This window comes from Psammomys obesus, unplaced genomic scaffold, assembly GCF_907164565.1.
Source record: "Psammomys obesus unplaced genomic scaffold, mPsaObe1.curated_primary_1811, whole genome shotgun sequence".
Taxonomy (NCBI): domain Eukaryota; kingdom Metazoa; phylum Chordata; class Mammalia; order Rodentia; family Muridae; genus Psammomys; species Psammomys obesus.
The window spans coordinates 1,640,165-1,653,413 of record NW_026586550.1 but is presented as its reverse complement, the minus strand read 5'-3'; the positions used below and the strand labels follow the sequence as shown (position 1 = coordinate 1,653,413).

At 35.7% G+C, this 13,249-nt stretch overlaps 1 pseudogene; it reads left to right on the top strand.

Annotated features, from left to right (window-relative positions):
• The first annotated feature begins 9,737 nt into the window (after nucleotides 1-9,737).
• Nucleotides 9,738-10,424, top strand: LOC129672599 (L-lactate dehydrogenase A chain-like; annotated as a pseudogene).
• The last annotated feature ends 2,825 nt before the right edge of the window (nucleotides 10,425-13,249 follow it).

Sequence of the window (13,249 nt, the reverse complement as noted above, 5' to 3'; positions counted from 1 at the left end):
AACCTGCTGACACACTGAGGAAATCTTTGATAAACAGTTCTGCCAGACATTTTCCTTTATTCTGCAGAGTTCTTATGTCAAAAAAGCTTTTTTTGTTCCTTATGATGTTTATGTTAAAAAAAATATCTTGGTTTGTTAAGCGCTCATTTTATATTTCTACTTGAAGTTTTAATCTTCTGCTTCTAACCTCACAACTGGTTGTTGTGGAAGTGATTAAGTTGTAACAAATATAGGATTATTATAATTCTGGGCAGACAATAAACAGGGAATGATTTTCTAAAGAACAAAGATGCCATTTTCATGGAAATATAACAACAGTTTCAAAGTAAGAAGCAGGTTCGAAAGAAATAAATCTGAGCTTGACTAGGGCAGATTATACAGAAAAGAGTTAAAGATTAAAAATTCACGTGAAAAATTGACAGCTCTGAAAAAGTGGCATACACTCTTTTATTTGGTTTCTAAGGCTCTTTGAATGTATGCATGTCTGTTTGCAAGCTTATGGCTTGCATGCATCAAGACACCCTCTTAAATATCTACAGCTAATTGAAAGTGACATTTGACCTTGAACAAAGAAGGCAGTTTCTCATTTATTTTGTAAGGCAGAATCATTTTATAACTGCACTTTCTATCTTCCATTGCATGGAAAAAATAGCATTTGCAAACATTTTAAGTCCAACTGAGTTATGTTTGCTATGTAGATTAAATATTACATGGCTGACTCTATATTGAGGATATTTTCAAAATAATTTAAACCCAGAAAATTACTGAGCAAATTGTTAATACCTTCTGAAAATATTTTCTTTCCCTTTACACTGAGTATTGGAAAGGAATTTTGAAGCATGCTGTCGATCAGAGCTTTACTTAATATTTGTCAAGTTACAACAGAGGGCAGTTTCTTATCCCTGAAGAATAATGCTCCTTTGACAAACTTTTGAATGGTGAGAGTTCCAAGGACACTTTCCTCCCCCACTCCTATGACTCGCCATTTTATAGCTCTACTGATGAGCACATAGCTCCATCTGGGGGCAAAGCCAGAGGGAACACTTTCTGTGTCTTGGCCACATGGCTCTCATCTGTGCAATGGACAGCTTCCTGTGTCTACCCAGTTATTCACAAAAGAAGCTGAAATAGCCCTCTCTTGGTCATACTTTCAGGTACTGTATTTCAAGATTTTCCATAAGGTCCTGGTGGTCAATCCAAAGGCCTTCTTCAGGAACCTCAGAACCTTGTGATTGGCTCTTCTTTTTAATTTTCTATACATCTCTGAAATGATCTATACTGTGCATTTTACTTGACTCTTCACTTTTCTTTCCCATCAGTTGTACAATCATATCTTCAAGGGCTTGCTCCATTCTGATGACTCTTGGATATACACATTGAGTCCTTTCTTCTGAAACAATGTGCTCCCTCATCCCACCCAAAATATTTTTCACTGGTTATCTCATGGCCATACCCAGACAATATACCCAAAGTTATTTATTTGGCCTTGCTTTTTACTTCATTCTTTGGGATTTAAGTACATTCCTTCCTATGCATCAACACTAATAACTTTCTAATAGCAACAAATTCTAGTCTCTGAAAAGGTTGCAAATATTTTTTTTTCTATTTACTCTTTCTGTGATAACCAGACTAGTTATGTTTTTAGTACTGGCTACCTGAAACACAGCATAAACACTCTTGTTACCATTTTCTGTTATTTAACCTACCATTGATTGAATGCAGAATGTGTGTGTGTGTGTTTGTTTGTATTGGTGCAGAAACGTGTCAAGGGTTAGTGACACACATGTATATGCATGCACACAGACACCTGGGGCTCATTCTTCAGGAATCTACCATCCACCTTGTTTTTAGAGACCAGCGTTATCATTGTCGTTGAACTCACCAAGTAGACTAGACTGGCTGGCTGTTGATCTGAGCTTATTCTCATGAGTTTGGGGTGATATGTAAGAGTCCATTCCTTGCAAGACTAGCACTTTACTTGCTAAGCAATATCAGGAGCCCTTGACCCATCCTTCTAACTGCTGTTCCAAATAGACAAGACAGTGATACAATCTTCCCTTTTGAAATCGCTAAGGTTTCTCCATATTAGTCAGGATTATCTGATTAAGCAGTATACTCCAGATACTGACACCTTGGTTTCAAATGCTGATTTTCCCACTTAGAAGAGGTTTAATTCAGCTAATTTGTTTATTGGTTGGTGTGCTCATCTTAATTATTCAATTTTGTTAAGGACTTGCAAGCTGTGTGGGACAAAGATGTGTCATTTCTTTAAATTAGTATTATACAGTTTTTTGACAAGTGGTAAGTTCTAAAAAGATACTGACTTTGTCATTTTATTACTCTAGTGTTATAACTAGAATCATCATGGGACTGTGGTCTGAATAGGCTCACTAGATTGTATGTTGAAATTTAATCACCAAAGTCACAGTACTAAGCACCTGTGTCTATAGGAAGCGATGATTTCATGAGAATAAAATCCTTAAAATTATTGTTAATCCTCTTTTAAAATAAGTTAAAGGGAACGTTGCTTTTCCTTTTTCTTTCTGTTTTCTGAGGGTTCCACAGTAGCTTTCTGCTACTTGGAAGCAGAGCCTCATGGGCATAAAATCTGTCTCTCCTTGGTTTTGAAATTCCAAGCTTTCAGAACTGTGGGGGAAAAAAAACACTTCTGTGCACAATAAATATTCCAGTTTTGGGTATATTGTTAGAGCAGCATCAGGAGACTGAGGCTATTGACAATATCTGTGGCACAACATTCACAGCTTTTCTTACGTACGTAATTTGACCTTCCTACATTTCACCATGATGTTCCTCCAAAAACAATCCCTCTCTAACTCTTCAAGTATGCAAAAATATTTAGTTGGTCATCTGGAATGTGTATACTTGATTCTTTCTCCTTTACCAAACATTCCCTTTATTCTTAATCATCTCTGGGAAAAGTGACCTTAATACATAGTCAGCCAAGCATTACTTTTGAACTCTATTGATAGTAATACCTTTAACCTACCAGTTTGTTCTTGTCTATTACTTTAATATTACCAGAAGGCTGTGAATGTTTGGCATGCAAAAATATAATTTTATTCATTTCTCTAGTGCTTTACACTGTATCTAGAATAACATATACACTAAAAAAAATGAAGATTTTCCATTTTGAAAGTAATTTTTTTTTCTATTTTAAATGAATGGACTTTTGCAAGGCAGAAACTCCAAGTGGGATTTAGAAGGACCTTGGATTACACACACAGTTGCTAAAATCTCTTTTTCTTCCCTTACAATTGTGCTCTGCTGATCCTCTTCTTTACAACATGCATTTGCTCAGTTATCAAATGTAGATTCTATCTCAGAAAGTGCTTTGAGGATCTAGCTGTTTTATTTTTCCCTCATCTAAATCCATCAGTTCTTGTCTGGCTGCTGGTATTATGTTAGATAAAGAAATTTTACACTGTTCTTCTCTTGCTTAAAGATTCTTATCCCAGGGGAAAAATTATCCCATAGTTCTAAATGAACAGTTATTTACAAACTATCTCTAGAAGCCTTCTTTCACCTGTTTTCAATAGTTACCATAAAGGATCCTCAACTCTGCACTTGACACTGATGGAGAGAGACAAGGAAATATTTTCCTGACTCTGAATATTTTCACAAATTGTTGGATTCTCATGTAATGCTCTCCATTCTTCTTTCTGCATGTGTGTATATCTACAGCTCAAACAACATACATGCTTCCTCTTATTCATTCCCTCACTGAAGTTCTTCACTGAAGAGCCATCTTGAGTCCTGGTGCAGTTGAGTATTTACATTTCCATCAGGGTTACCCCTCCAGTATACCTGCCTGCCTGCCTCATGGTTTCTCTATTTCTGTATTCCAATGTCAATCTTTCCCTAATCTGTTATTTTAGAGTGATTCATTCTGTTCATCAAGGACACTTCCAATAATTTTATTTTTTTTTTCTTTCCAAAATATTCAGGAACATTTTTAGTGTATATTTCTTGGAAAAACAAGTTATATTTAAATTTCACATTGTTTATATAAGTACATATCAACACTGCCATTTTTTTTGTACCTTGTCTTCAGGCTATTATAGCTAATTTATACTTTCCTAATATAAATTATTTGTCTACTCACAAGCCTCTACTGTTTTAATCATATCTATATCCTTGAAACCAAGGAGAGAAAAGTTTAACATTTTTACTGAAATACTTTCTGGAATGTTTCTTATAGATAAATATATTGATAACAGCTTTTTATCCTTTAAAGACTTTCATTAAGTATCTTATTTTGTATCATTCCTTCTTTACATTCTGTCTTCTCCTTGGTTCCCAGAACTTGGTATTGTAATTCTAACTGAAGTTTCTTCTCACTTTCTATACTATATATAATATACTATATTTCTATATAAATAGGTTTACCTATTTTCATTTCCTTATCAGAGGAAGACATCATGAAGTTACACAATGATGTATAGACATCCAGAGTCCACAATATTAGAGCTAAGTCCAGTGTCTTTTGAGGTGTATTGAAAAACAGTTTGAGAATTGCTGCATGTGAACTGATTTCTTGAATGTGTCCACTTCTGAATCATTGAATGGTTGTTCCTTTTGTCCTCTAAGTTACATGCTCCTGCTGGAGTGTCTCTGCATGTAGGAGAATTCTTCCGTGCAGTCACTGGGCTGGCCTAAGGAGTTATATGGAGTTCAAGTTGGAAAACTATTTGAACTGTAGAAATGGTCCATAGAACAGATTGAATTGACACATAAAAGTCCTGGCAATATATTCTTGGTAAGACAGACACAAATAACACTTGTCTTGAGGCATTTCTGATCTCTAACTTTTAAGCAGTATGTGATCTAAAACTGAGATTCTTCAGTAGCTTATGAACCAATACAAAGTACATTGTTATTAGATGTAGGCCACAAACTCCTGAGGTTGAGATCTGTTTGCAGTCAGCTTTTACTTCAGTCACATATTCATTTGTGTACAATAAACATATTTTATACAAATTCTTTAAAATAAAAATAAATTAACAACTTATTCTAGATCCTGGCTTAAGCTTCAATGTAGAGGTCTTTTTACCTGCATTAGAATTAGCTTTTAAGCCTTTGATAGTACATATTCATTTCCATATGGGGCATGTACATAGCTCAATAATACTTGAATGAATAAAATAATGTTAGTGAGTGACTCAATGAATGATAGCAGGAGGATAATTAATTTCTTCAAATTCTCAACTCAACTCCCCTGTACCTCCTATGTCCAATGCACATCCCATTTGTCTTTCTAAGTGAAGATTGATCATCTTACCCCGGGGTCCTCTTTCTTGTTTATCTTCTTTAGGTGTATAGATTTCATTATGCTTATCATCTCTTCATTAAATTTTATTACATGTGTGTGTGTGTACATGTGTGTATATGTTTGTGTTTATGTTTGTGTTTTTTTGCCCCTTCAATTATTACATTTATTTCATTTTTTACAGATGTTATTATAGGATGTATCATACATAAAAAAGTGCTTTAAATATAAATATACAGTTAAATAATAGTTATGAATAAGACTATGTACTTCCATTCCTGTTAAGCCCCTTTCATTTGATATCATTGTCTCCTTGATTTTTCCCTGTTTTGATACCTGTGCATGCATCCTTCAGTTAAAGTAGGTCTGGTTTAACTTTCTATTAATGGAGTTCTGTGGCCTTGATTCTTGTGTTTCTTGCCCAGTATTATGTGAGCGAATGAAGTTAACTTATGCTGCCGTGTGCCAAAACAGTTTACTTTCCTTTCAGTGTGATTGTGATTAATTTCTGTATAGTAGTTTCATATGAATATAAAAACACATACTGATCCATTTTCTGTGTGGATCACTATTTGAAATTGGGCTTCTAGATTTGAGCTATTACACAAAAATTTTGCAGAAGTAAAACATCTTTTTACAAGGATCTTGGGACACACATATGTAGGATTATTTAGAAAACGAATGAAGGGTGGAATTCCTGGGCTGAAGGGCATGTATAAATTTAACAGCACAGAGTAATACCAAGATGTTTTCTAGAGTGAGTATGGCTGTTTTCCTATGTACCAGCAGTGATGGAAATTTCAGTTTCTTTGCACTCAGTCTTGTCAATGAGCTGTGAGGAAGGACTTTTGTTTATTTTCCTATTTTTTAATTTATTTTTTATTTATTATTATTATTAATTACACTTTATTCACTTTGTATCTCCCCATAAGCCCCTTCCTCCTCCTCTCCCGATCCTACCCACCCTCTCCCTTCTTCACACATGCCCCTCCCAAAGACCACTGATAGGTGAGGTCCTCTTCTCCTTCCTTCTGATCTAGATATATATATACAAAAAAATGCTCAATCATACAGCAAGGACATTAGCTCTACTATGTTCATATCAGCTTTATTCTTAATACACAGAACCTGGAAACAACCTATATGTCCTTCAGTGGAAGAATGGATACAGAAATTGTGGTACATTTACACTGTGGAATAACACTCAGCTATGAAAAACAAGAAAATCACTAAATTTGTAGGCAAATGGTGGGAATTAGAAAAGATCATTTTGAGTGAGGTAACACATGCTATATACTCATGGGAATATACTCACTTATAAGCAGATATTAGCCATATAATATAAGGTAAACAAACTAAAGTCTACAGATCTAAATAAGCTAAAAAAATTAAGGAAGATTCTAGGGAAGATGTTTAATTATCATTCAGAAGAGAAAACAGGATAGACACTGGAAGTGACAGACGAGTGGGAACAGGATGGGACCTTACCACAGATGTCCTCTAAAAGACTCCATCCAGCAGGGTATCAAAGCAGATCAAAACCAAACTTTGGGCTGAGTGAAGGGAGTCTTATGGAAGAAGGAGGAGATAGAAAGACCTGGAGGGTACAGTTGTTCCAGAAGAAGACCAACAAAGCCAAAAAACTTGGGCCTGGGGAGGGGGGGCCTGTAGAAACTGATGCTTCTACCAAGGACCATGCATGGAGAGGACCTAGAAGCCCTGCTCATATGTAAGCCATAGGCAGCCCAGTTTCCAGGTGGGTTCCCTAATAAGGCGAGCAAAGACAGTCTCTGACATGAACTCAGTTGCCAGTCCTTGGATCAGTTCCCACTGGTGTAGTGAATTATCCAGCCTACAGAGGAAGAGAAGCCAGGCAGATCTGATGAGGCCAGATAGGCTTGGGTCAGATAGAAGGGGAGAAGGACTTCCTTTATCAGTGGGTTAGGGGAGAGTGATAGGGTAGAAGAGGGAGTGAGGGTGGGACCAGGAAAAGATGTGGGAAGGGCTACAACTGGGATGTAATGTTAATAATAATAATAATAATAGAATTAATTTTATAAGGTTTTATGTTAATGTAATAAATGGAATAATACTAGACTGCTATTTGACTCTTTAGTATATTACCATTTTATATTGCTTACTGTAAATATATAAGACATTTTGAGTTTGAGGCAAGGAACTAGTTTTAATTCAATGATATTTGATTATAGTATACTTAATATTTAATAATTTAAGTGTTGTTCTTTTTATTTCAAAGTCATCTGAATAAAGGAAAATAATTTTGGTATCAATTGTTATCTTTTATTTTAGGTATTTGTATTATTTTCCATTATGGTCATATTTTTTTGTGTGTTGTGTGGATATGTGCACATGAGTGTATGTTCTTGAATGGGTCAGAAGAGAGAATCCAATTCACTGGACTTGGACATGGGTGCTGAAAATGCAGACAGGTTCTACAATAACAAGCACTCTGAACAACACTGTCAGTACTTTTAGTTGTTTACCAGATTGCTGACAGTTGAAACTAATTCCTCTCACTTTAAGCTTTTATCTTCAATTTATTTTTCAGTTATTTGTACTCTATTTATTTCATACATTTAGAGTAATTTCATGTACATGTAAACCAAACCCAAAACTCAAAAAAATATTTTTTGAGAGTTTGATAATAATTACCTTAAGAAAATATGTCAAGGTATCAAAAACTAAAGTCTAATTCATGTATCATCTCAGTATATTTTTCCAATTATTTGCATATTTGTTTTCCTATTCATCAATGGTAAAAATGACAGATCCTTCCTTGTCATTATGCGTATTTGGAATGGGAGGATGTGTAAATATGTTCCAGTGAGGGCTTGTTACATCAATTCCAGTGTCAACCATTCTCTTTCTAAGGAAAATGATGGTCTTCTGCTTGTTGCTCAATCTTCATTCAGAAAGGCAAATGGGATAGACATTGTAAGAGGGAGAAAACAGGCAACAGGAAAGGAGCCTACCACAGAAGTCCTCTGAAAGCCTCTACTGATCGAGGTATGGAAGCAGATGCTGAGACTTATAGCCAGACTTTAGGCAGACTGTATGGAATTTTATCAAAGAAGAGGGAAATAGAATGAACTGGAGGTGACAGGAACTCTACAAGGAGAGCAACAAAACCAAAAAACCTAGTCCTAGGGGTCTTTACAGAGACTCATACTCCAACCAAGGACCATGTATGGAGATAACCTAGACCCCTGATCAGATATAGCCATGACAGATCATTCTCCAAGTGGTTTCCCTAGTAAGATCTTTAAATATATTGCTTTCAAAATCAGTCATAATCAGAAGTTCTGGGTGTTCGTGATTCCAAATATAAATTTTGTAGTTTTATATGTGTAGCCCTTATTTGGTTGGCTTTACCTTTTCTGTGGAGAATCTTGTCTGAAAGTTATGCTACCTTTTGAGGTTAGAGTCCAATCTTTCCTTTCAGGGCTTCTTGGCATTGAATTTGGAAAGACATTTTTATTTGATGGTATTTGACTACAGGATTCTATCATCTAATAGGTTTTATCTTCATGAATCAACTGTTTCAAAGACTCTTTCCTTGAAGAAACATCTGTACATTTTGTTTTCTATTCATACCCATTTTTTTCCACACCAATGCAGGAAAGCAAACTACCGCAGAAAATTCACAGCTATGTTTTTCCTACATCACTTTGGCACTGTTCAGTATTACTTTCTTCTTTAACTTTCAGAATCTTTTTACATTTGTTTTAAAACACTTTGTTTGGTTTCACTTAGTAGATATGGTAGGATACAAATTTTCACACCATTTTTCCAGAAGTAAAACTATAGAAAAATATACTTGCAGTATACTAAATGATACTTTATTACTTTTAGATTTGTTTTTTCCATTGCAGAAATATTTAACTCATATTAAATTATAATATTCTAAAATTATAATATTTAATATGCATGCTTTTTATGATTCCATAAAATCTGCTTGTTTATAAATCATTTAATTTGATTATACTATTGTGTTCTATATTCATCATTACCAAAACAAAGGCAATATATTATACTGATTGTAAGTTATGTGAGCTGTTAATAGGAGGACTTTTTAAATTTTTAATTAATTTATTTATTTTTATTATAATTTATTCACTTTGTATCCCAGCTGTAGTCCCCTCTCATACCCCCTCCCAATTCCACCCTCTTTTTTCTCCACTCATGACCTCCCCGAGTCCACTGATAGGGGAGGTCCTCCTCCCTTTCTCTCTGATCCTAGTCTATCAGGTCTCATCAGGACTGGCTGAATTGCCTTCCTCTGTGACCTGGTAAGGCCTCTCTTCCATAGGAGGACATTTTAAAATGTTGTTTATTCACTGGAACTACTATAGCTGAGTCCTGACCACACTGCTGAGTGCCCGACACCCTGCATTGTGTACCAGTAGTCCTAAAAGTTTCAAATTCCAAGATGGCATCCCTCAAGGGCCAGCTGATTGTGAATCTTTTTAGAGAAGAACGGGCTTGCAGAACAAGATTATGTTTGTTGGGGTTGGTGAATTTCAGTCCAAAGTGCAAGCTGCTTGTTCTTTCCAATCCAGCGGATATCTTGACCTATGTGGTTTGGAAAAGTTTCCCAAAAACTGAGTCATTGGAAGTGGTTTCAATCTGGATTCCACTGGATCTATTGCATGATGAAAGAAAGGCTGGGCATTTACCCACTAAGCTGTCATGAGTGGGTTTTAGGGGAGCATGGAGACTCCAGTGTGCCTGTATGGAGTGGTGAGAATTTTGCCAGTATTTCCCTAAAGAATGTGAACCCAGAAGTGAGCACTGACACAGACAAGGATGAGTGGAAGGAGTTCAAAAGCAGGTAGTTGACAGGGCCTGTGATGTCATCAGAGTGAAAGGCTATACATCTTGGGCCAGTAGCCTCTCTCTGACAGATGTGGCTGAGAGCATAATAATCTTAGGCAGGTGCATCCCATTTCCACCATGATTAAGAGTCTCTATGGGATCAAGGATGATGTCTTCTTCAGTGTCCCTTGTGTCCTGGGACAGAATGGAATCTCAGATGTTGTGATGGTGACTGACTCCTGAAGAGGAAGCCTGCCTGAAGACTGCAGACACACTCTGGGGCACTCAGAAAAAGCTGTAAATCTTAACTCTCCCCAGGTCCTTGCACTTCACTGTCCAGGCTGCAGCAGGGCTTCTATGGAGACCATACTCTGTCTTCCCTTCATCTGAGCTGTGGCTAGTGCAGTTGGGTTCAGGTGGTCTAGAAAAAATCTCAATTTTCACAGCTTTACCCTGATGTTATGTGGTACTTGTGTAGTGGAAACATGGTTAGGGTGACAAACCACTGTTTCCAAGACACACTGCCAATTGAGTACAGGCTTCAATGATCCTGGGACCTTGCTGCGTCACTGTTGCTGCACACCCTCACCAAACACACCTAGGCCAGCCAGTCTCCAGTTAGTCATAACCTGCCTCCAGTGTGTAAGTCCATTATGTACATTTGTGCATAACTGTTCTAAAGGACATTATTTTAGGTATTATGTGTGTCTGTAGTGTACACTGCATTATGTAAAAAGTAAGATCTGCATATGGATGGTGCAACCAACTACCCAAGTGTCATGCCAATGAAAACACCAAATAAGCCTGAACAGTATATATATATAAAAAAATAGTGTTTATTTACACTCTAAGTTGCAGTTTCTTTTTCCATGACCTCATTATACAACCAATTATCACAAACATTAGAAACCAAAGGCCAATATATACATACACTTTAACTGCTATGAAGAAAAGTGAGGACAAGAAAATGTTGTCAGTGGAGTACAACTTAATCCAAGCCTGTACTTAGAATATTTGACTCCCATCAGCATCTGTCAGACCTCATGTTTAAAGCTTTGGAATGCCTTCACAAATAGTCATCTCAATCATTTCCTCTGCCCTTTCCGTATATATGCAGTGCAACAAATACGCATAACCTACTAATCCACCTCAGATGACGCGGATAAGATTCCAAATGTTCCACCTGGGACCAATCAAAATGACATTAACAATTAACAATGGCTGTGACATCAATAATTCACTAAAGAAAAAAACACTCCTTCTTCAAATCAGCAGCATCTACACATGCACACATACATACATACATACATGCATACATACATATGTAAATGTATGAGTGTCTATATGTATATATATGTATGTATATAGTAGAGTTGTATATAAGTATATATAAATTACATAATGTAACAATATATACTATATATTCAACTCAAAAGTTAATTAAGATTATAATAGACACTTAGAATGTTTGACTATGATTTACTTATGAATTGTTAGCATCATAGGATAAACATCTATAGCTTGTCCTACCAGACTTCTTTGTTCTGTAACATTCTTTCATGACTATATGAAGGAAGATGACACTGAGTCTAGTGGTAAATCTACTTCTGGCCAATGAGAGTCCCTAATAGTCAGGAGGTGAGAGTAGGAAGAGTAGAATGCTACTGTCTTCATTTTCATGAGCCTATCAGCCATTTGCTGTATCTTGAGCACTCTCCATGTACTATCATAGTTTTGGGAATCTCTAGCCTTGCAGGTGTTTTTAGTAAATATCTGGATTGTTTCTTTTTCATTACTATTCAAGCTAAGGACTTTAAAGCTCTTTCCACTATTGCTATATTTTTATATTGTTATTGTTTTGTCTTTCACTCTTCTCATCACAACTTTTTTATAGCTATTTTGATAAAATGTTTTCATGAACTTATTTAAAACTGTAATCTATTTCTTGTTTGTTTTAATGCCAGCAGATTTATCTCTACTTGAAACTTCAGTTTTAATCCTTTAAGTAGTTTCAGAAGTGACTTTCAATGTTTTCTACATAGTTAAATATTTTTAACTGACAAAAAAAAATGTCCATGTATTTCTCCAAAAATGTTTTAGGAATAATTCTACTTTGAAAACATTCCTATGAGTTATATAGCTTCCAAATGTGGTGACTACCTCTGAGTTCTTTCTGCAGAGGGTTGCACTTTAGAATTCTGGACTGTAGAGAACATTTTTGCAATAACTTTGGTCTATTGAAACTAATCTAGCATGCTAAACACAACAGAGGCTGATTCCTAAATAAACAGGACTAAAACAAAGAATTTGGACTATTATATTTATTTTCTCATAGTCTTGCCTCCAGCTCTACTCTTCATTTCTAATAATAGTCCTTGATTTCCCCTAGTGAGAACTGCATGGTTGTTATAATAAACTCATTCACCTGTGTGAAGCATACAGATGGTGTACACATCACTGATATGGGTTAAGTTAATATTCAGTGTGAAGTGATTAGTTGGTGTAACTTGCTTCACATAAACTTCTTTTGACTATTGAGCCAAATGTTAATTTGTTTTGATCTTTCAGAAACCAAGATTTAGGCTGACAATTGTGCTTTAGGGTATTCTTAAAGCAGCTTGCCTGCTCTTTGACCAATCTTACTTTAGTTGCTGGCATCATCCATCAACTCCACGTGTCCAAACAACAACAACAACAACAACAAATGAATTGCTCTAGGCCTTGCTTTAAAAAATGTAGTTGGCTTACACCCAGAAAATTTTCACTGGTGATTTTCCATGTTAATATCTCATTGGTAGATGCAGTTTCTCTTCAAGGAGAAAGTTGAAAAATTTTATCTTCAGTATGACAAGTTCAAAACTAAATCCAAACACTGCTGTTGCTATTGAAGAAAGATATGTGAAAAATTTCTGAATATAGGTGATTAGTGGAAATAATTACTTCCTTTTTATTATCATGTATTCCTAATAATCTAATAATCTCCAGCCCTCACCAATCCCATGATCCACATTTCAGTCTAGAACAGTGATTCTCAACCTTTCTAATGCTTTAGCCCTTTAATACAATTCCTCATGGCATGGTGACCCATGAATGTAAAATTATTCCATTGCTATTTCATAATTCTAA